This window comes from Callorhinus ursinus, unplaced genomic scaffold, assembly GCF_003265705.2.
Source record: "Callorhinus ursinus isolate GAN/ISIS: 27379988/994484 unplaced genomic scaffold, GSC_fseal_2.0 scaffold3, whole genome shotgun sequence".
Classification (NCBI taxonomy): Eukaryota; Metazoa; Chordata; class Mammalia; order Carnivora; family Otariidae; genus Callorhinus; species Callorhinus ursinus.
In genome coordinates, this window is record NW_027397065.1 from 24,948,818 (window position 1) to 24,970,512 (window position 21,695).

At 36.8% G+C, this 21,695-nt stretch overlaps 1 long non-coding RNA gene across 2 annotated transcripts in view; it reads left to right on the forward strand.

Moving 5' to 3' along the window:
* The first annotated feature begins 606 nt into the window (after window positions 1-606).
* LOC141371797 (uncharacterized) overlaps window positions 607-21,695 on the forward strand; it is a 40,233-nt gene continuing 19,144 nt past the window's right edge. For both annotated transcript variants that reach the window (XR_012377032.1, XR_012377033.1), the window contains exon 1: window positions 607-740. This is a non-coding gene — a long non-coding RNA (uncharacterized lncRNA). The remainder of the gene's footprint in view (window positions 741-21,695) is intronic.

A 21,695-nucleotide genomic window follows, 5' to 3' on the forward strand; every position in this document is an offset into this window, starting at 1 on the left:
TCTGACTGAGACTGAACAGAATGAAAATCTGGGAGGAGGCTCTTTGGACTTTGGGCTTTTAACTCTCAAGAGCAAGAAAATTTGATTTTGAAGCTTAATGTTTTTGGACTTGAATGTTTTTGGACTTAAACTTGCAAGTAAATTTAATCTCTGATCTTTTCTCTCTGGGAATTTGGTAATAGGAAGCGGTTTATATTGAATCTGGGTACATCTCTATGTTGGCATTTTATTATTCAAGTATTTTCATGTTGGCATTTAATCTCATTGTAGGATCTTTGATATGCTGTTTTGGATAATGTTGTTGGAAATAACTCGAGAACCAACATAGAGAAGAAAAAGACTTATTTTCAGCCTTGAGTACACAGTGGAATTGATTTAATTAATCCTCCTTTCTGACCAATTCCAGAATATCCTGGAGTCAAATCTGAGCTGTCCACAGGTGTCCCTGGATAAAACACACAAAAGCAGTGGCTGGCCTTAGGAGAGTAGTCTAATGAAGATGGGAGCAGGGCTCTGCCCTGAAGGCTTGCTCTTCTGCCCTGAGAGGTAAAGTTTCAGCCCTGGTTGACCACCAGCTTAATGATTAAGCTCAGTAGTTAAGAGAATGAAAAACTAGTGAATGCAAGCAGCAAACGCTTCTTCTCAACTCCTGACATTTTCTTCCAGAGATAGCATTATTCTTTCTCCTTTATTCCTTCCACCGTACCGTAAGGAGGGAGAGTTCATCATTCATTTTAGATGTAAGTCCTGTGTCTTAACTGTGATTTCATACGTTTCCTCTCAGTCTGTGGTTTGATTTTTCATTCTCTTAACAGTGACTATCACAGAGTAAAATTTTTAATTTTGATGAAGTCTAATTTGTAAATTTTTTCCTTTATGGATCATGATTTTAGCATAATGTCTTTGGGGCTCTTCACCAAACTCTAGGTCATGAGTATGTTTCCTTTGTTTTCTTCTAAAAGTTTTATAATTTTATGTTTACATTTAGATCTGTGATCTAATTTGAATTCGTTTTTGTATAAGTGAGAAGTTTGGGTCAAAGGTCACATTTTTTTCCCTGCATATTAATGTGTAATTGCTCCAGTACCATTGGTTGAAAAGACCCTACTTTATCCATTAAATTTTTTATATCTTTGTCAAAAATCAGATTGCCACATTTGTGTGGAAATATTTCTGGACTTTCTCTTCTGTTCCATTGACTTGCGTGCTATTCCCTCACCAATAGCACTCTATATTTGATAAATGTTAGATTCACTTCCTTCAACTGTTTTTTTTTTTCAAAGTTGTTTTAGCTATTCTGGTTTCCTTATTCTTTCATATAAGTTTTAGAATCAGTTTGTTCATATCTACAAAATACTATTCTAAAAAATGTATTATTCTAAGATTTTAGTTTGTTTTCCAGGAATATATAGATCAATTTGGGGAGAATTGACATCTTTATTATGTTGAATATTCTAATCCATGATTATGATACATCTCCTTATTTAGGTTGTCTTTTATTAGAATTTTAAGGATTTTAATAAGAGCTCCTATACATTTTTTTTAGATTTATAGCATTGGTATTTAATTTTTTTTGCAACTGTAAATGCTATTATTTTTAAGTTTCCAATCATACATTGCTAGTACATGTTACTGATTTTTGTGTGAACTTTTATCCTATGATTTTGTTAAACTCAATAACTCTAGTAGCTTTCTTGTAGATTCTTAAGGATTTTTCACATTGTTAACCTTATAGTTCTTGAGTCAGGGAGTTTTGTTTTGTTTTGTTTTTTTCTCTATGGATCTCTCTCTCTCTCTTTTTTTTTCCCACTTAATCAGAGTTTTTGACAGGCTTGTCAGATTTACATTAAAAAATTGGACTTCGGGGCCTTCCAAGATGGTGATATCTTGGTCGGCTCCATAGGCTGAAACTCTCAACATTTGTTTCTTACAGATAAGAGTGAGCTGGAGACAGTCCTGTCCTCTCGGGGTGAAGCCTTGTTTGAATCCTCCTTTTCTTTAAATAATCAAGGTTCTCTTGATTTGCCAGTGTTCCTGGCATTGTGCCAGGGGATAAATTAATTCCTCCATGGGATAAAAATACCTAAACATACAAGAGGAAAAAAATGTGGCCAAATCCTAGGAAGGACAACATACTCTAGGCGATACATAGAATCATAAGAGATACATATAGTGAAAAAGTCAGATATAGACTTTAAAATGACTCTGTTCAATATGTTTAAGGAAATGGGTGAAAATTTTGAAAGAGGACAAAATAAAAAGTACTAAGTTACAGAACTGTAACTAGAAAAAATATATCTAAGTTTAGGAATTTAATGGATGAGTTAAAAAAACATTATTTAGAGTTGAATAGACAGTAATGAATTGGAAGACTTTTCAGAAGGAAATATCCAGAATGAAGCATGCAGAGGCAAAAAGAGGGAAAATACAAAAAGTAGCATAAGACAAATAGGGATGCATAAAAATTTCTAATAAAGGTTTATACTGCTAGGGCTCCAGAAGGAGAGGAGAGAAGGCAAGAACAGGAGCAATAAAAAAGAATTGTTTTGAATTTTCTAGGAAAGGTGAAAGACACCAAGCCACAGATTCAAGGCACTATGAACAATAAATAGGACATACAGCATAGTAAACCCACTAAAACCAATGAAAAAGTAAAATCTGTGAAACAGCCAGGAAAAAAAAGATAGTTTTATCTAAAAAGACACAACATTCAGAGTGTCAGCTGACTTCAACAGAAAGAGTAGAAACCAGAAGGAAGAGAAATATCTTCAAAGGATTAAAATAATTCATAACCTAGAATTCAAAGTCCAGTAACTCTTCCTCCAAAATGGAGAATTAAAGACATTTGCATTTAAGCAAAAAACAGAGTATTTAGTATGGAATACACCACTAAAGGGATCATTTGGATTCAAGGTTTGTGGAACCTAGAACTCATTAACTCATTAACTTTGGGTCCCTTTTTGAAAGAAAAAAATTAAAATTTGATTGTAAAGTTAATAATTAAAGTTTATTGGAATAAAAATAAATAACAAAGAAATGCTTTTAAGAAAACCGAAAACCCCCAAATATCCCCAAACCCAAATTTTGTATTTAAATTAAATAACTACTAAACATATCTATAATCCTCCTTTTAAATATTTACTTGCTGCACCAGTTTCGTCTGTTGTTTCATTTAGAACACTAGATATTATCAGGAAAATGTGCATCAAATACTCTAAAATATGATCCTTTCTGTTGATAGGCATAAAACATCACACACAAATAAAATTGATATTTGTATATTACCCATGTTTATACTCCACAAACACAGAAATTCTTACACATTTTACCTCACACATCTCCCACCAAGAAAGAAAATGTACAAAATGTTTATTTATAGTGCTCTCTTATTTGATGTATTCTTGATAAGAGAAACCTTTTTTTATTAACCATCATTTAGAACATAATCTTCCATTAATGATTTTGCATGTCTGATGAATCAAAGAATTTCCCACTACCAGTTGGTGGTTTTGAACATTTCAGTATTTTCTTTTTCTTTCTTTCTTTTTTCATTTATTTTTGCATAACCACATACCCCCAGTGCAGAGCACCATAGGATGTATTCTTGTGATACAACCCTGGCCCTTCATCTTTGTATCGTGATGCCAGGCGAATCAGCAAAACAGATGGTAGGACTATCCCAAGATGGTTAGAAATTATTTAGCTATACACAGAAGTGACAGTGAATCACAAAAATAGATTCCACTAAATCCAAGCTAAATGTATGTGCAACTCAGCCTTCTCTTAGCTTGTATCCAATCAAGTACTATTTGTTGTGAAAGGAGGTTTGATGGGGAGGGAAACATGAGTATAAGAGTCTGTGGTCTTAGCTCATTTTGGCTAAAACATCTTATTGTGCAAATTTTATAAAAGCGTATAATCATGTGGACATACTAGAAAGGGCCCTTACCAGTAAGATTTTCTAAAACTTACGTTTCAGTTCCTTCACAGCAAATCAGCCTCTGAGAAAGCATCTTCAGGCACAAAGAAACAAAAACAAAAACTTGGTTTTAGATGGCAATTCTGACATGCGGGGAAGAATGAAGAAGCAAAAACTAGTAGCTATAAGGATAAATTGAAGGAATATTACTACATAAAACAATAAAATTAAGTCAACTGTCATTTAAAACAGGTAGAGAATACATAATAAGAATAGAATATAAGTGAGGAGGAGGGAGATGTAGAGTTATGTACTAAAATTCCTGAGTTGTCTTGGAAAAGTGGTGGGAACCAGTAGTGGGGGAATGTTCGACTTTAATAAGTAGAGGAAGCATGTTTTAATCTACTGAAATCATTGCGAGAATAGTAAAGGAATGTACAGCTACTGAGTTAATAGAGAGTAAAATGGAATATTAAAAGATACTAGGCAGGAAAGGAGAGAAAAAGGAACAGAATATAGGCAAGACAAATAGAAAACACTAAATAAGATGTAGATTTATTTACAAATATATCATTCATGATTAAATGCAAATGAACTATCCGACACCACAAGAAAACAAAGACTGTGAGACCAGGTTAAAACACAGTAACTATATGCTGCTTATGAGTGATGCACATAAACTAGAAGATAGGGAAAGTTTGAAAGTGAAAGGGTAGGAAGAGATACGTAATTCATATGCCAACAGGAAAGCTGGTCTTACTAGATTAATATCAGCCAAAGGCAAGAAACATTATTATTTTTTTAAATATTTTATTTATTTGAGAGAGAGAATGAGATAGAGCACGAGAGGGGGGAGGGTCAGAGGGAGAAGCAGACTCCCTGCTCAGCAGGGAGCCCGATGCGGGACTCGATCCTGGGACTCCAGGATCATGACCTGAGCTGAAGGCAGTCGCTTAACCAACTGAGCCACCCAGGCGCCCATGGCAAGAAACATTATTAAAGACAAATTGGGATATTTTGTAATGATATTAATTTCACCAGGAAGCTGTAATAATTTTAAATGTGTATGCTGTATAAAGCAAATATTGACAAAACTAAAAGGAAAAATAGACAAATCACAATCATAGGGGCATATTTTAGCATACTTTTCTAATGTATATTTAAGAAAAAACACAGATCTCAAAAGACAAAAAAGATACAGAGCAAAAGCGGGAATACTCGCTGAACTTAGCTTATAAAGCTCGCCCGACAGGGATTATTAAAAGAAAAATTATAGGTCAGTCTCACCCGTAAACATAGATGCAAAACTTATAAACAATATGCTATCAAATCCTATCCAGCAATACATAAAAACGATAATATACCATGACTAAGTTGGCTTTATTTTAGGAATACAAGATTGGTATAATATATGGAAGCCAACCAATGTAATTTATCACAGTAGCAGAATAAAAAAGAAAACTCATATATAATCCAAACAGCTGCAGAAAACACTTTTGAAAAAATATATTTTACATTCATTATGGGAGACCACGTAGAAAACAGTGACTAGAAGAGAACTCCCTTAATTCTGATAAAAAATAATTTTAAAAAAGACATCAATTTTAATGCTATTGATCCCTCTGAGATCAGTATCAAGACAAGGAGGTCCAGTAGAACTCCTTTCATTCAATATCATTCTGCAGGTTAATGCCAGTAAATTGTAGCATGAATGCATAAATAAATGAAAAAAATAAAATTGTTATTTACAGATAATGGTTGCATTTCTAAATAAAATTTAAAATTCACTTGTGAAGTTTCAGAAATTTTTTGTTGGGATTTTGATGATGATTACAGTAATTCTTAACATCAGTTTGTAAAAGGCTTTACACTCTTGAGTGTTCCAGTCTATGAAATGTTTTATTTCTCCATTTATTTAGATGATATTTTATTATTAGTTCTGCTAATTCTTGCTTTGCATATTTTGAGAGCATAATTTTAGATACATATAAATATTTTCCTTGCATGCTGAATTTATCATTTTGAAATCTCTCTCTGTATCCCTAATAACACTTTCTCTTAATAGTATAATTTCTTGGATATAATCTAGCTATATCAGTTTTTCTTTTGGTTAGCATTATAGGGTCTTTTTTTTTTTCTTTTCAGATTTTCCGTATCTGTGTTTTAGATGTCTCTTGTAACCACATCAGGCTGTAATTTTCATTAGTCTGATCAAATTTTTCTTAAAATTAAATCACTTAGTCCATTTGTGTATAATATAATTGTTGATATATTTGAATTGAAATCTGTCATTTTTTAAAGTGTATTCTATTTGCCCTCCTTGTTCTATATTCCTATTTCCTTTCTTTTTTTCTTCTCCAGCTTTATTGAAATATAATTGCCATATAACATTATGTAAGTTTAAGTTGTCCGAAATGATGATATATGTATATACTGAGAAATGATCCCCGCAATAAAGTTAATTAACACATCCATTGCAAACTATGTATCTGATAAGGGTTTAATATCCAAAGTATATAAGGAATGTATATAACTCAGTAGCAAAAAAAAAAAAAGTAGTTTGATTAAACAGTGGACAAAGGACTTGAATACACATTTTTCCAAAGAAGACACACAGATGGCTAACGGCGAATGGAAAGGTATTCAGTATTACCCATCATCAGGGAAATGCAAATCAAAACCATAATGACATATCACCTTACACCTGTTAAATGGGTTTTATGCAAAGACAAGAAATAATAAGTGTTAGTGAGGATGCAGAGAAAAGGGAACTCATCTATACTGCTGGTGGAATGTAAATTTGTGTAGCCACTATGGAACACAGTATGGAGTTTCCTCAAAAAATTTAAAGTAGAACTACCATATGATCCAGTAATTCCATTTCTAGGTATTTATCCAAAGGAAACAAAAACACTAGCATGAAAAGATATCTGCATCCCCATGTTCACTGTAGCATTATTTACAATAATCAAGACATGGAAGCAATGTAGGTATCTGTCAATGGATGGATGAATAAAGAAAATATACATGTACAATGGAATATTTTTCAGTTATAAAAAAGAATGAAATCTGGCCATCTAAGATAATATGGGTAAACCTTGAGATCATTATGTTAAGTTAAATAAGTCAGAGAAAGACAAATGCTGCATAATCTCACTTACGTGTGGAATCTAAAACAAAGCAAAAATAAAACCCAAGCTCATAGATACAGAAAAAAGACTGATGGTTTCCCGGGATGGTGAATGGAGGTTGGGGGGATGGGCAAAAGGGGTGAAGGTGATCAAAGGTTAGTTATAAAATGCCCAGTTATAAAATAAATGAGTCCTGGGGATGTAATGTACAGTGTGGTGACTGTGGTTAATAGTATCATGTTGCATATTTGAAAGTAAAAGGTCTCATCACAAGAGAACAATTTCATTAGTTGTGTGTGGTGACAGATGTTAACTAGACTTATAGTGATCATTTTGCAATATATACAAATATCAAACCATTATGTTGTACACCTGAAACTCTTATAATGTATGTAACAGTTATATGTCAGTGAAGACCATGCAAAGACACAAGGTTAAGACAGTCATCTATAAGCCAAGGAGAGAGGTTTTAAAAGGAACCATCCCTGTTGACACTGTGATCTTGGACTTGTATCCGCACGGACAACTGTGAGAAAATAAATGTTCGCTGTTTAAGAAAAAAAAAAAAAAAAAATATATATATATATATAGCCCTACTGCTTTTTCCTTAAGGTAGGTCTCAATCTACTGGAAGAATTTAAAGCTATGCCACAACTCACATGTTATTAGAGTTAATTGCCAGGCGCCAGCAGAAAAAAAAATGTAGCCCTAAATGTTAGCACAGTTGAAATTCTGATCCAGGAGTAGTAAGCCTGTTGAGAGACTGAGAGGCAATAAATTCAGTTCAGGGACATTTTCTGCATATAAAATGACCCACAGTGTTGACCCTGAAATGAAATCAAGTTGAGAACTGATTGGGGAAAACTCATTTGGGATAGTTGTAACATAGTTATTCATGATTTTATAGTTACTAAGAAATTAGAGGCTGTTGCTCTCATCACTATATCTCTAAAATGACAAATCTCCACAAATGTTCTAGGACTGAGTAGACAGGCACCAGAGTTAGGACTCAGGTGGTGTGAGGTTCATCCTGTGTTAGTGTTGGTTTTCTGTGCCTTGCATCTTATCCTCAGTTCTTGTCTCTGGAATATAATTGTCAGTAAAATCTCAGCACAAAAAGTGCTCCGGGGATTCTAGGAGGAAGTATGGCTTTTTCCAGTAGATTGGGTTCCCTATGAAATCACCTTACCAACCTGGCCACGAAAGTCCGTGGAGTGGATGAGAAGCGGGTGGTCAAGGAGATGTGAGCAAGAAAGATGACGGAGGAATGCTTGCTCTTTGTTTCACTGGCAGCTTATAAGAAAAGGACTCTAGGAAACAAACTGAGGGTTCTAGAGGGGAGGAGCGTGGGGGGATGGGTTAGCCTGGTGATGGGTATTTAAGAGGGCACGTACCGCATGGAGCACTGGGTGTTATACGCAAACAATGAATCATGGAACATGACATCAAAAACTAATGATGTAATGTATGGTGATTAATGTAACATAATTAAAAAAAAAAAGAAAAAAATCTGTGCCAAACTTGCTTTTAAAAAAAGCTTAGATTACGCATCAGAAACCCAAACCAGGATGCTAAGGGAACTTGAGTGGTTTGAAGTTGGTGGATTGGTAGAAATTTTATAGTGCTACAGGTCAGAAAGTGTTTTACTTGTCTTTGTGCTACCTGTATCTGAACTATAGGAAGCACTGAATAAATGTTTGTGGAAGGAAAGAAGGAAAAGAAAGGAAAGGAAGCGTACTATTTGTAAGGGTGTCTGAAGATTGCTTAGACCAATTAAAGAAAAGGAGTTTGAAATAAAGATCAGATTAGAGGTGAAGTGAAATCTGTGTTTGTCATCTGTGGGATAGATGTCTGGAAATGTATCTTTTCTGAGCAAAGGGCAGAAGTGCGTAGTGAAGGTATGTGTAACAGTGAAGGTATGTGTAACTGGGAATGTGCGCAGTTCTTTCAGAACAAATGTAGACAATTTGTAGCCTTAAGAGTCTGGTTATTCTTTTGTGATAACATCATCTATAATATAAGTGGGCGTCATCACCCAAACTGGCCTGGAAAGTGTGGGTTCAAAAGAGTGCTTACAATTCCTATTGCATTTTGATATAGCAAATATTGTCCAAATCTATATCCCAACAAATCTAAATTTAAAGTATTTTCAGAGTTTTCAATTGTCTAGTTTGTTGGGAATGAGACTGAATCTGGTAACATAGTAACTATACCGTTTTCATGAGTTTTACTCAAAAGGTTGGTACACATATAGCTATGCCTATTATTCTGAAAAACTGAAGTCATTGTTAATGGGTTGTATTATTACTTGACATTATTAAATTCACCGAATAAGTTATTAATTAATGAAGCTGATAAATCCACAGAGAAATGCTAGGCACTCCTTTTCTTTTATTAAAAACATAGCTCCCAGAGTCTACTATCCACTTAACAGGGCTTCCTAGTTCATGGGAATGAGATAAAGAAGGTATTTAAAAATTGCTAGACATTTAGGATATGATGATTCCCACAAAGAAAATCACAGACAAATAGAAGCATATTTCTGGTTTTATTCATTTTTTTTAGAAATTTTATTTACATACACTAGAATCATGTAATGGACTCGTTTAAATGGACAGAGATGACTTGCCACATCATGATGGTTTATTAGATATCAGGTAGATTAGTTGAGAAGGAGGTCATGATCATCTACTATGAAGCTACAGGAATGAAGTGAGGCAGAGGGCGGTTGTATGGACTATGAATTTATTTGCTAATGTTATCTCCACAGTTGAGGATTAATGCCCAACATAATTGAATAATTAAAATATAATTTAATAAGAAAATGCATGAGTGAATGAAAAGAAAGATGGAGGTAGGTTGAACTAACATTAGACATTCAGATGAGAAAGCAAGACTTAATCTTCATGGAACTTGATATTTTGTAGTAATAATATAGGCAAGTGGAAGACATCCTGATTCTAGCTGTTGCTTTGAGTTTGGTAAAGGGCAGTATTTATAAGTCCAGGGAGGCTAACAAGCCTCACTCCAAAGGATGTGTTCATCAGTCTTTCCATGACTCCAAAAGCCAAAGGTGGTGAGACCTGGGGTGGGGGAGGATGTTGGCAAAAGCAAGGCAGAGTTCCAGACTTTAAAACCTCCATTATTATTATCATTTTAAAGTAAACTTTTCAGATTCAAGTACTGTAACATTATATAGTAATAACTAAAGTGTACATCTTATAAGCTTATATAGTTCCATGAATGCATACAAGATGAACAAACACATGTGAAAAGGCTTATCTCAATAAACAGAATATTACCAGCACTACAGGAAATCCTTTTTATGCCCCCTTCTAGTCATTATCTATCCCTCCCCATTAGGGTAACCACTATCATGGTTTCTAAAATATACAGTAGTTTTGCCTATACTTATATGTTATAAAAATGAAATCATACAACATGCAATTCTTTAGCATCTGCTTTTTAAATTTTTTCTTATGTTTGTGGAATTCATGTTGTTACATGCTTTGGTTTGCTCATTCTTCTTGCTATGTAGTAATCCATTATGTGTGTATAACACCTTTTATATAACCATCCTATTTGGATTGTTTCCAGCTTTTGGCTATTATAAATAGCGTTGCAATGAGCATTATTGTACAAGTCTCTTGGTGAACATGCGTACATATTTCTTTTGAGTATGTAGTTAGAAGTGTGATTATTAGACCATAGGTTGTGTTTATGATCCCTTTTTAAAAGATATTTATTTGAGAGAGAGAGAAAGCATGAGTGAGGGGCAGAAGGAGAAGCAGACTCCCCACTGAGCCGGGAGCCCGATGAGGGACTCGATCCCGGGACCCTGAAATCATGACCTGAGACAAAGGCAGGTGCTTAACTGACTGAGCCACCCAGGTGCCCCTGTGATCCTTTTTAAATAGATATTGGCACTCATCTTTCCAAAGGGATTGTATAGGTTCCCAGTTTTTGCAAGGGAATCTTCTGTAGCTTATAGCATAGGCAAATGGGGACCCAAATAGAGGCTACACTCTAAGACTTGCTGAATGTCTCTGTGGGACTCAGGATCGCAAACTCATGCATCGGAACCATTTACTGGAATGGGAAGTACCAAGAGGAGATAGGGCTCAACTTGAGAAACACTAGAAATCTAATAGAAGACATGAGGAATCTGCATCCTAAATCTCATGGCAGTGCTAATGACAGAAGCTACTAAGGGGGAATTCCAGTGATCCACATCTTGACCTACTCAGCTGTGTGGTCTACTGAGCTCAGTTATTGCCCAGACCCAAGCTACTGCCCAAGCCTGTCCTAGGGACCTTGGAGAACTAACTTCCTAACCCATCCCTGCATGGCTCCATGTGACTGGAGCAGCTCACTAACCATCACCATAAGAGCACTGTGTATTTCCACACCTAAGAGTCCAAACTAAATTAACCCTATTTCCTAAGAAAGCAGATTTCTCTCTACTTCTCTCTAAGAGTTTGTTCTTGATATCCTTCCCACACTATTAGCTGTGAGAACATCCATTCCCTTTTAAGTAAATAATCCACTTGGAGTGGTCTGGTTAATTTATAGCCTGACAAAACAATTCTACAAGCCTTCAGATGTACTTTTCTCAAATCTGGGTTATCAATCTCATCCTCGTTTGTAGTATGAAAAGGTTCTAGTGAGTTTAATTTTTGTTTGTTTTTTAAGTTTTTATTTAAATTCCAGTTAACATGCAGTGTAATATTAGTTTCAGGTGTACAATTTAGTGATTCAATTCCATACAATACCTGGTGCTCATCACAATAAGTATACTCCTTAAAACCCATCACCGGTTTAAGCCACCCCCCCCACCTCTGTTTACCATCAGTTCTCTTTAGTAAAGAGTCTGTTTCCTCGGTTGCCTCTCTCTTTTTTTCCCCGTGATCATTTGTTTTCTTAGATTCCACGTATGAGTGAAATCATATGGTGTTTGTCTTTCTCTGACTTATTTTGCTTAGCATAATACTCTCTAGCTCTGTTCATGTCATTGCAAATGGCAGTTTCCTTCTTTTTTATGGCTGAGTAATTTTCCATTGCATATATATACCACATCTTCTTTATCCATTCATCAGCCAATGGACATTTGGGCTCTTTCCATAATTTGGCTATTATAAATAATGCTGCTGTAAACATCGGGGTGCATGTATCCCTTCAAATTAGTATTTTTGTATTCTTTGGGTAAATACCTAGTACTGAAATTGCTGAATGGTAGGGTAGTTTTATTTTTAAGTTTTTGAGGAAACTCCATGCTGTTTTCCATAGTGGTTGTGCCAGTTTGCATTCCCACCCACAGTGTAAGAGGGTTCCCTTTTCTCCACATTCTCACCAATGCTTGTTTCTTGTGTGAATTTTAGCCATTATGACAGGTGTGAGGTGATATCTCATTGTGGTTTTGATTTGTAGTTCCCTGATGATGAGTGATGTTGAACATCTTTTCATGTGTTTATTGGCCATCTGGATGTCCTCTTTGGAAAAATGTCTATTCATGTCTTCTGCCCATTTTTTCATGGGATTATTTGTTTTTTAGGTGTTGAGTTTATAAGTTCTTTATACATTTTGGATAGTAACCCTTTTTTCGATATGTCATTTGCAAATATCTTCTCCCATTCAATAGGTTGTCTTTTAATTTTGTTGATTGTTTCCTTTGCTGTGCAGAAGCTTTTTATTTTTATGAAGTCCCAATCATTTATTTTTGCTTTTGTTTCCTTTGCCTCGGGAGACATATCTAGTACGAAGTTGCTACTGCTGATGTCAAAGAGGTTACTGCTGTGTTCTCCTCCAGGATTTTAATGGTTTCTTATCCCATATTTAGGTCTTTTATCCGTTTTGAGTTTATTTTTGTGTATGGTATAAGAAAGAGGTCCAGTTTCATTCTTTTGCATGTTGCTGTCCAGTTGTCCCAGGACCATTTATTGAAGAGACTTTCTTTTTTCCATTGGATATTCTTTCCTGCATTGTTGAAGATTAATTGACCCTAGAGGTGGGGGTTCATTTTGGGTTTTCTATTCTGTTTCATTGATCTGTGTGTCTGTCTTTGGGCCAGTACCATTCTGTCTTGATCACTAGAGCTTTGTAATATAACTTGAAGTCTGGAATTTTGATGCCTCCAGCTTTGCTTTTCTTTTTCAAGATTTCCCTGGCTATTTGGGGTCTTTTGTAATTCCACACAAATTTTGGGATTGTTTGTTCTTGTATGAAAAATGCTTTTGGTATCAGTCCCAAAATTGACAATTGGACGAAAACCAGGAGATACCTAGGAATAAACCTAACCAAAGAGATAAAAGATCTGTACTTTGAAAACTATAAAACACTCATGAAAGAAATTGAAGATGACACAAAGAAATGGAAAAACACTCCATGTTCATGGTTTGGAAGAACAAATATTATTAAAATGTCTGTATTACCCAAAGCAATCTACACATTTAATGCAGTCCCTACCAAAAGTGAGTTTAATTTTGAAATCACTAGACAATAAAGGAAGTAGAGAATCCTCTGTATACTTTTATGTTATATTTTACTCCCTACTAAGTTTTTTTTGACTTGAGGGAAGCAGACTGAATCTGAGATATTTAGGTTATGGTGGGTCTACTCATTCTTCAAACTAAAGGAACATGCGTTCTTCATGAGAGTAGCACTGATGATACATGTGTATCTGTACAAACTCATTCTCTTCTCTCTGCTCTGTCCTTCAGAGGAGAGGCCAGTATACAACCCTGTCCCACATATATGGCTCTTTCCTACAGCAGAATTCATATGAGGCAAGTTGGGGTGCAGATATCATTTCTCTTAGCTTTTCATTGACCTAAGCACTTCCATAGGTGAATGTGACATTTAAGGAATAAAGAAGGAGGTGGGAGAGTTGGGAGACTCAGACCCCTCATATGAACAGCATAACTCTTGGTTAGTATATGGGCTTTGGCGTTAGGAAACTCTTGGGTTTAATTGATGTTAAAACTAGTTGAATAAGTTTAGTGACTTGTTTAACTGGTTGAGTAACTATAGTTACTTGTTTACTTGAATAACTAGTTGAGTAACAGTGTAAGGTGAGTTATTTACCTTCTGAGTTTCTTTTCCTCAGCTGAAAGAATTGAATATGATAATATACGTCAAGTAATTAATACGAGTGAAATACCAAGATAGTGGTGGTGGAGTGGTCTGCTCCAGATGCCCTTGTGGGGAGTGCATTCCCTGAGAAGAATTTTTTTAAAGGTTTATTTACTTATTTTAGAGAGAGAGCAAGAGAGAGTACACATGCATGTTTATAAGCAGGGGAGGGGCAGAGGGAGAGAGAGCATCGCAAGCATACTCCCCACTGCCCTCCCCCGCAAAGCATGGAGCCTGATGTACGGCTCGATCTCAGGATCCCAGGATCATGACCTGAGCTGAAATCAAGAGTCAGACACTTAACCAACTTAGCTACCCAGGTGTCCCGCCTGAGAAGAATCAAAAAAAAAAAAAAAAAAAAAACTAAAAGGTTTTTTTGGGTTATAATTTATTAACACTGTGTGCTTTCAATTCTTAACAATTTCAGTAATAAAGTATTCCACCCTGCCAGATAACCTACTCTCACCATTTCTACATTGGTATATTAACAGTGAGTAGTTAAAAGATATCCATCTCGCTTATAAGAAATATTGATGTTTGCATATATTTTCTTGGGACGCCAAGTGACATTGGATGATAAGATAATCTCAGCCCTGGGTTCTCAACTCTCTGTGTGGGTGTGTAGAAATGAGGTTACAGATGATCTCTTTTCTTTCTTCATGAAGACACAGACCACAGCTGTGGATTAATTCCTGAGATTTGACTCGTTCAAAAACTCTATAGAATAATTCAGTTGTCAAAATAAATTCAAATTATCTTTTGACAAAAATAATCTGGTTATCTGTCAATAATTATAGTTTTCCAAATCCTTCTTCCAAAGGAATAACATTATTCATCTTCAATATTCGACCAGGACAGAGGGATTTGTGTACCTTCCAGAAAAATAACCCAATTAGCTCAAAAAGAAGTGTTCACTATTAAGCAATTAAAATAAGTATTTGCTGAAGGTAACTTTGTGTCTTCCCTTCTGAATGTGATTCAAAGGCATAATTAGCTCTGGGAGGAAGCAATGTGGTTATCACTCAGAAGAGTTCTCACATTAATCTTTTATTAGATGACATATTTTTTCTATCCTTGCAGTTCATCCTGCAGATATAATGGATTCAAATAGACCATAATTCCTAACTTTCCTTCCCTTCATTTCCATGGATCTGGATTGGAATTGAATAGAGGCCCATGTTCATGGCTTTTCTTCTCTTGAGGAGAAAGTATAACTTTTGCTGTTTAATTATTGGCAAGTTCATTGTACACCATGGCTAAAACATCCATTTAGCTGTTGTTCCCCCCCACTCTCCTTTGGTTGCATGTGCAATCACTTGCATAAAGAGTAAAAATCCTGATACCAAATGAAAAATCAAGAGTAATTCACATTTTTAAAAAACTGTAGTACTCTTTTTCCTCTAGGCACCAAGGCACTGGTTTTACTCTTGCACTGTGCTGATGTAATGTCTTTTTTTAAACCTAAGTAGCTGTCTGGTGGATCACTTGAAGACACAGGTGTTCAACTTTATTCCTTGACAGTAGCAAAATGAAAATAACTTGTAATCTCCAGGAGACACTTGATTGTGAGAAATGAGAACCTCCAAGTTTTATGCAGACATGACAATTTTGATAATCCTTATTCATGCTATCAGAGATTATGTTTACTTTCCTTTGGACCATTTGAACCAAAAGTTATCTATTTCTCTAGCTTGATCCCCTTGAAAGAAAAAAGAAATCACCAAATTTGACACTAACCTCAAGGCTTGATTGATAATTTTAGTGGCTTCAGTGCCTTCTCACAAATGCAGGCATTAGAGGCTGCAGACCCTCTTTTCCTGCCCTAGTCAGCCAGCTAAATGCCTATTAGATTTGGTGTTAAGCCACACCACCAGAGGAGTGAGAATCTGAATTGGCTTCCCTGTTGTCAGCTAGTCTCACACATTTATTTCAGAGTGAAAATTTGTCACTGCTTTCCCATTCAATTTTTGATATCATTCTCTGTTTCTAGAGCAGAGATTTATTTTCATCTTTGGAGTATTCTCACATAGAAGGGATAAAACACTTTGAATCAAGAGTTTTTACTATAGCTCTCAAATGTTGCTTAATGAAACAAAATACTTGAAAGTGTACAACCAGACCAAGCCTTATCAATGTATTTGAAATAAACGCGAAGATTCCCATGATATGTCTCCCCCTAAAGTTTCTTTACTAATTTAGCAAGGATATAAGTAACGAGAGCAAAGTAACTTTGACTTTCTATTTTTTTCTTTATATCATTTTTGAGGAAGTGGAAAAGGTAGAGCCAGTCATCAATAAATGATAGTTTCTTAGGGGGAGAGCCTTAATGTTTGTGTTCTAGATGTTGCTGCCATCTGGGTGAAGGGAAACTGTAGGTCTGTTCTCATTCTGATGGTACCGCACTCTGTGTCCAAGATGACTTTGAGAATGGTAAGAACCTAAGAATTTACTCTTGTCTTTTTCCTATAAAATCTGAAAGCAAAACTGGAAAACATTGTGCATAGGTATCAGATTATATTTTAGGGCATCAGGCATCCAAGAAAGCAGCACCCTCCTTTAGTTTGTCATTACCCTGTTCGGTTTTACTAAGAAAAAAAAAAGATTTTCTTTTTGCCCTACCCAGACCAGTTGCTATACAGGGGCACATTAGTTATCTGTTTGTTAGTAACATTACCACAAAGTCAGCAGCGCGGGTCCCATCCTCTTCTGGCTCCCACTTCCTATCTTTGTCTCAGTAATGGCTACATACTCTTCTTAAAGTATCACTTTTTCAGGAACCCTTCTCTGATCATCCACTCTGGTTTATGTTTGTTTATTGCATATTCCCTTGGTATGATATTCCTAAAATCATTAGAATGATCATTTCATTAGTTGTGTTTCTCATCCCCAAGACGGTAGGGCACTTACGTGTTTGCTCACTGTGTAATCGCCAGTATTGAATACAGTGTCTGCTTCACAGCGGAATCTCAAAAGTTTGTTGGCTAAATGCCCATAACAATGCCATTTAAAATGTAGCTAATCTTCCAGCTGTGACTTTTGGATACAGTTGTCTTAATCTATGCCACCTGACACTAACAAAAAAGCCATTGTTGGATGCTAGGGCCTATAGCTGAGCATTCAGTTTTCTTGGTGACTTTAGACATAGAAGCCTGACAGTGTTTACAGTTACTCCTTTAAATTTCTGGCTCTAATCCTCAAGAGATATGAGAGAAAAGAATGAACAGTGTTGAAGAGTCCACATCTCTAAAGCTGTACACAGTTTTCATGATCTTATCTTAAGGCCGGCATGCTTGTCTTCTCACTACTTGGCCATCTTTTCCTTTTTTCCATGTTCCAAACAAGTAGAGCTTTGGGGGAATGGTAGCTTTAAGGTGCGATGAATATCTAGTCAGTATCTAGTAAAGTGTTCCTTACATCTCCCATGTATATATCTAAGCGCTGGGGACTCAGGCAGGCACAGGGGGGAGAGAGAAAAAAATCAGGAAAAGAACAATCATGGGTATTGCATTAGACCAGTATGTAGACACACTAAACATTGTGGACCCGCTATTTATCTAAATCATTTTAAAAGGTACAGTTCTACAGCTCATATTATTATTCTTCGAAACAGGAAATGTGTAGATTTTTTTCAGCATTGAATTCCTAGTACTTAGTACAGTACCTGGAACACAGTATGTGCTCCTTTAATGTTTGTTGAATGAATAAAAGATATACTTACCAAGGGGAGGCAGAGCAAGATGGCGGAGGAGTAGGAGACCTGGATTTCGTCTGGTCTCAGGAATTCAGCTGAATGGGGATCAAACCATTCTGAACACCTACGAACTCAACAGGAGATCAAAGAAGAGAGTAGCAACAACTCTCTGAACAGAGAAGCGACCACTTACTGGAAGGTAGGACCTGTGGAGAAGTGAATCCGAGGCGATATTCGGGAGGAGAGACGGCGGGGGAGGGGGCCTCCCTCGGCCGCTTCTGGCAAGTGATAGAGCCGCGGAGCACAAAATCGGAACTTTTAGAAGTCGGCTCCACTGAGGGACGTCACTCCAGTGGCTAAGTGGGAGGTGGAACCCTCACGGGACAGTGTGGTCTCAGGACCCTCGGGGTCACAGAAAGACCGGGGGTGCCTGAGTGCGGCAGAGCTCCCAGTTATCGGAGTGGGGAAGCCGGCTGCAGAGACGGAGCCGAGGCGTGGGCTCTCAGCTCAGGGTTGCCATAAACTGTGATCCGCGGCCTAGTCGGGCCACTGCTCCTCCAGCAGGGACCCAACAAGTGGCAGAGCCGGGGAGACTCCCCTTCCTCCCCCAGGAGGAGCGGCGCGGGAGCGCACCGCAGGGATCTGCTGGGTTTGGAAACTCCACATGGGGTCGGGTGCCAGAGATAGAAATGCTCGGTCACAGGCCAAGTGAGCACGGAGTGCAGCCGGAGACCAGGGAGACGGGAGGGACTGCTTTTCTCTGGGGGCACACCGAGGAGCGGGGCCCCAAGTTCTCAGCTCCTCCGGGTGGAGATTGGGAGGCCACCATTTTCACCCTGGTCCTCCAAAGCTGTACCGAGAGCTTGCAGGGAACAAAAGCTCCAGACAGCAAACAGGAGCAGATTGCTTAGCCCGAAAGGACAAGGGCGGGGCAATTCCGCCTCCGGCAAAGACATCTGGGAACCACGGCAGCAGGCCCCTCCCCCAGAAGATCAGCACGAACAGCCAGCAAGCCAAGACCAAGTTTACCGATCAAGGAGAATGGGAGAACTCCAGCGCTAGGGGAATACTGCACATAGAATTCATGGCTTTTTTACCATGATTCATTAGTTTTTCAAAGTTAATTTTTTTAACTTTTTTTTTGAATTTTTCTTTTTCCCTTTTTCAACCAACATCTTATCAATCCCTTTAAAAAAAAAAACTTTTATTTTTCATTTTTAGAGTCATATTCTCTCCCTTCATAGTAGTTACCCTTATTTTTGGCATATATATAGATAAGTTGTTCTCTCTCTAAAATTTTGAGATACAGTTTCTTCTAACAGATCAAAATATACCCTAAATCTCTAGTGTATGTCTTTGTTCTAGTCTCCTGCCTGATCACATTCTCTCCCTTTTTTTAAAATCTTCTTTCTTTTTTCAAACAACTTCTTATCAATTCCTTTTATAAAATCTTTTATAATTTTCATCTTTACAGTCATCTTCCATCCCTTCATTGTATCAACCCTTCTTTTGTACATATATAAGTCTTTCTTTCTTTACAGTATTAGGAGGCACTATCTTCTAACAGACCAAAATACACCCAGAATCTAGTGTGTGGCACTGATCTATGCACTAGCCTGATCATATTTGATCATATTCTGTTTTTTTTTGTTCTGTTTTTCTTTGTTTTGTTTTTTATCTTTATCTTCTTTTTTTTTCCTCTTTCTTTTTTCTTTCTTACACTTTCTTTTCCCCTGGTTTCAGGTCTTTTCTGATTTGTTTAGAGTATATTTTCTGGGAACGTTGTTAACCTGTTAGCATTATGTTCTCTCATTCATCTATTCTCCTCTGGACAAAATGACAAGACGAAAGAAATCACCTCAGCAAAAAGAACAAGAGGTAGTACCGTCTGCCAGGGACCTACTCAATACGGACATTAGTACAATGTCGGACCTAGAGTTCGGAATCATGACTTTAAAGATACTAGCTGGGCTTGAAAAAAGCATGGAAGTTATTAGAGACACCCTTCCTGGAGAAATAAAAGAACTAAAATCTGACCAAATCAAAATCAAAAAGGCTGTTAATGAGGTGCAATCAAAAATGGGGGCACTAACTGCTAGGATAAATGAGGCAGAAGAGAGAATCAGCAATATAGAAGACCAAATGATGGAAACTAAAGAAGCTGAGAAAAAGAGATAAACAACTACTGGATCACAAGGGCAGAATTCGAGAGATAAATGATACCATAATATGAAACAACATTAGAATAACTGGGATCCCAGAAGAAGAAGAAAGAGAGAGAGGGGCAGAAGATATACTGGAGCAAATTATAGCAGAGAACTTCCCTAATGTGGGGAAAGAAACAGGCATCAAAATCCAGGAGGCACAGAGAACCCCTCTCAAAATCAATAAAAATAGGTCAACACGCCGACATCTAAGAGTAAAACTTACGAGTCTCAGAGACAGAGAAAATCTTGAAAGCAGCTGGGGAGAAGAGAGATGTAACCTATAAAGGTAGACACATTGTATTGGCAACAGACCTATCCACAGAGACCTGGCAGGCCAGAAAGGACTGGCATGATATCTTCAGAGCACTAAACGAGAAAAATATGCAGCCAAGAATACTATATACAGCTAGGCTCTCATTGAAAATTGAAGGAGAGATAAAAAGCTTCCAGGACAAACAAAAACTAAAGGAATTTGCAAACACAAAACCAGCCCTCCAAGAAATATTGAAAGGGGTCCTCTAAGCAAAGAGAGAGCCTAAAAACAGCATAGACCAGAAAGGAACACAGACAATATACAGTAACAGTCACCTTACAGGCAATAATGGCACTAAATTCATATCTTTCAATAGTTACCCTGAATGTGAATGGGCTAAATGCCCCAGTCAAAAGACACAGGCTATCAGATTGGATTAAAAAACACCCATCGATATGCTGTCTGCAAGAGACTCATTTTAGACCCAAAGACACCCCCACATTGAAAGTGAAGGGGTGGAAAACCATTTACCATGCTAATGGACACCAAAAGAAAGCTGGGGTGGCAATCCTTATATCAGACAAATTAGATTTTAAAACAAAGACTGTAATAAGAGATGAAGAAGGACACTGTATCCTACTTAAAGGGTCTATCCAACAAGAAGATCTAACAATTGTAAATATCTAGCCCCTAACATGGGAGCAGCCAATAATAGGCAATTAATAACAAAAGCAAAGAAACACATTGACAACAATGCAATAAGAGTGGGGGACTTTAACACCCCTCTGACTGAAATGGACAGATCATCTAAGCAAAAGATCAACAAGGAAATAAAGACTTTAAATGACACACTGCACCAAATGGACATCACAGACATATTCAGAACAGTACATCCCAAAAAATGGAATACACATTTTCTCTAGTGCCCATGGAACATTCTCCAAAATAGATCACATCCCAGGTCACAAATCAGGTCTCAACCAGTACCAAAAGATTGGGATTATTCCCTGCATATTTTCAGACCACAGTGCTTTGAAACTAGAACTCAATCACAAGAGGAAAGTCGGAAAGAACTCAAATACATGGAGGCTAAAGAGCATCCTACTAAAGAATGAATGGGTCAACCAGGAAATTAAAGAAGAATTAAAAAAATTCATGGAAACCAATGAAAATGAAAACACAACTGTTCAAAATCTTTGGGATGCAGCAAAGGCAGTCCTAAGAGGACAGTATATAGCAATACAAGCCTTTCTCAAGAAACAAGAAAGGTCTCAAATACACAACCTAACCCTACACCTAAAGGAGCTAGAGAAAAAACCGCAAATAAAGCCTAAACCCAGCAGGAGAAGAGAAATCATAAAGATCA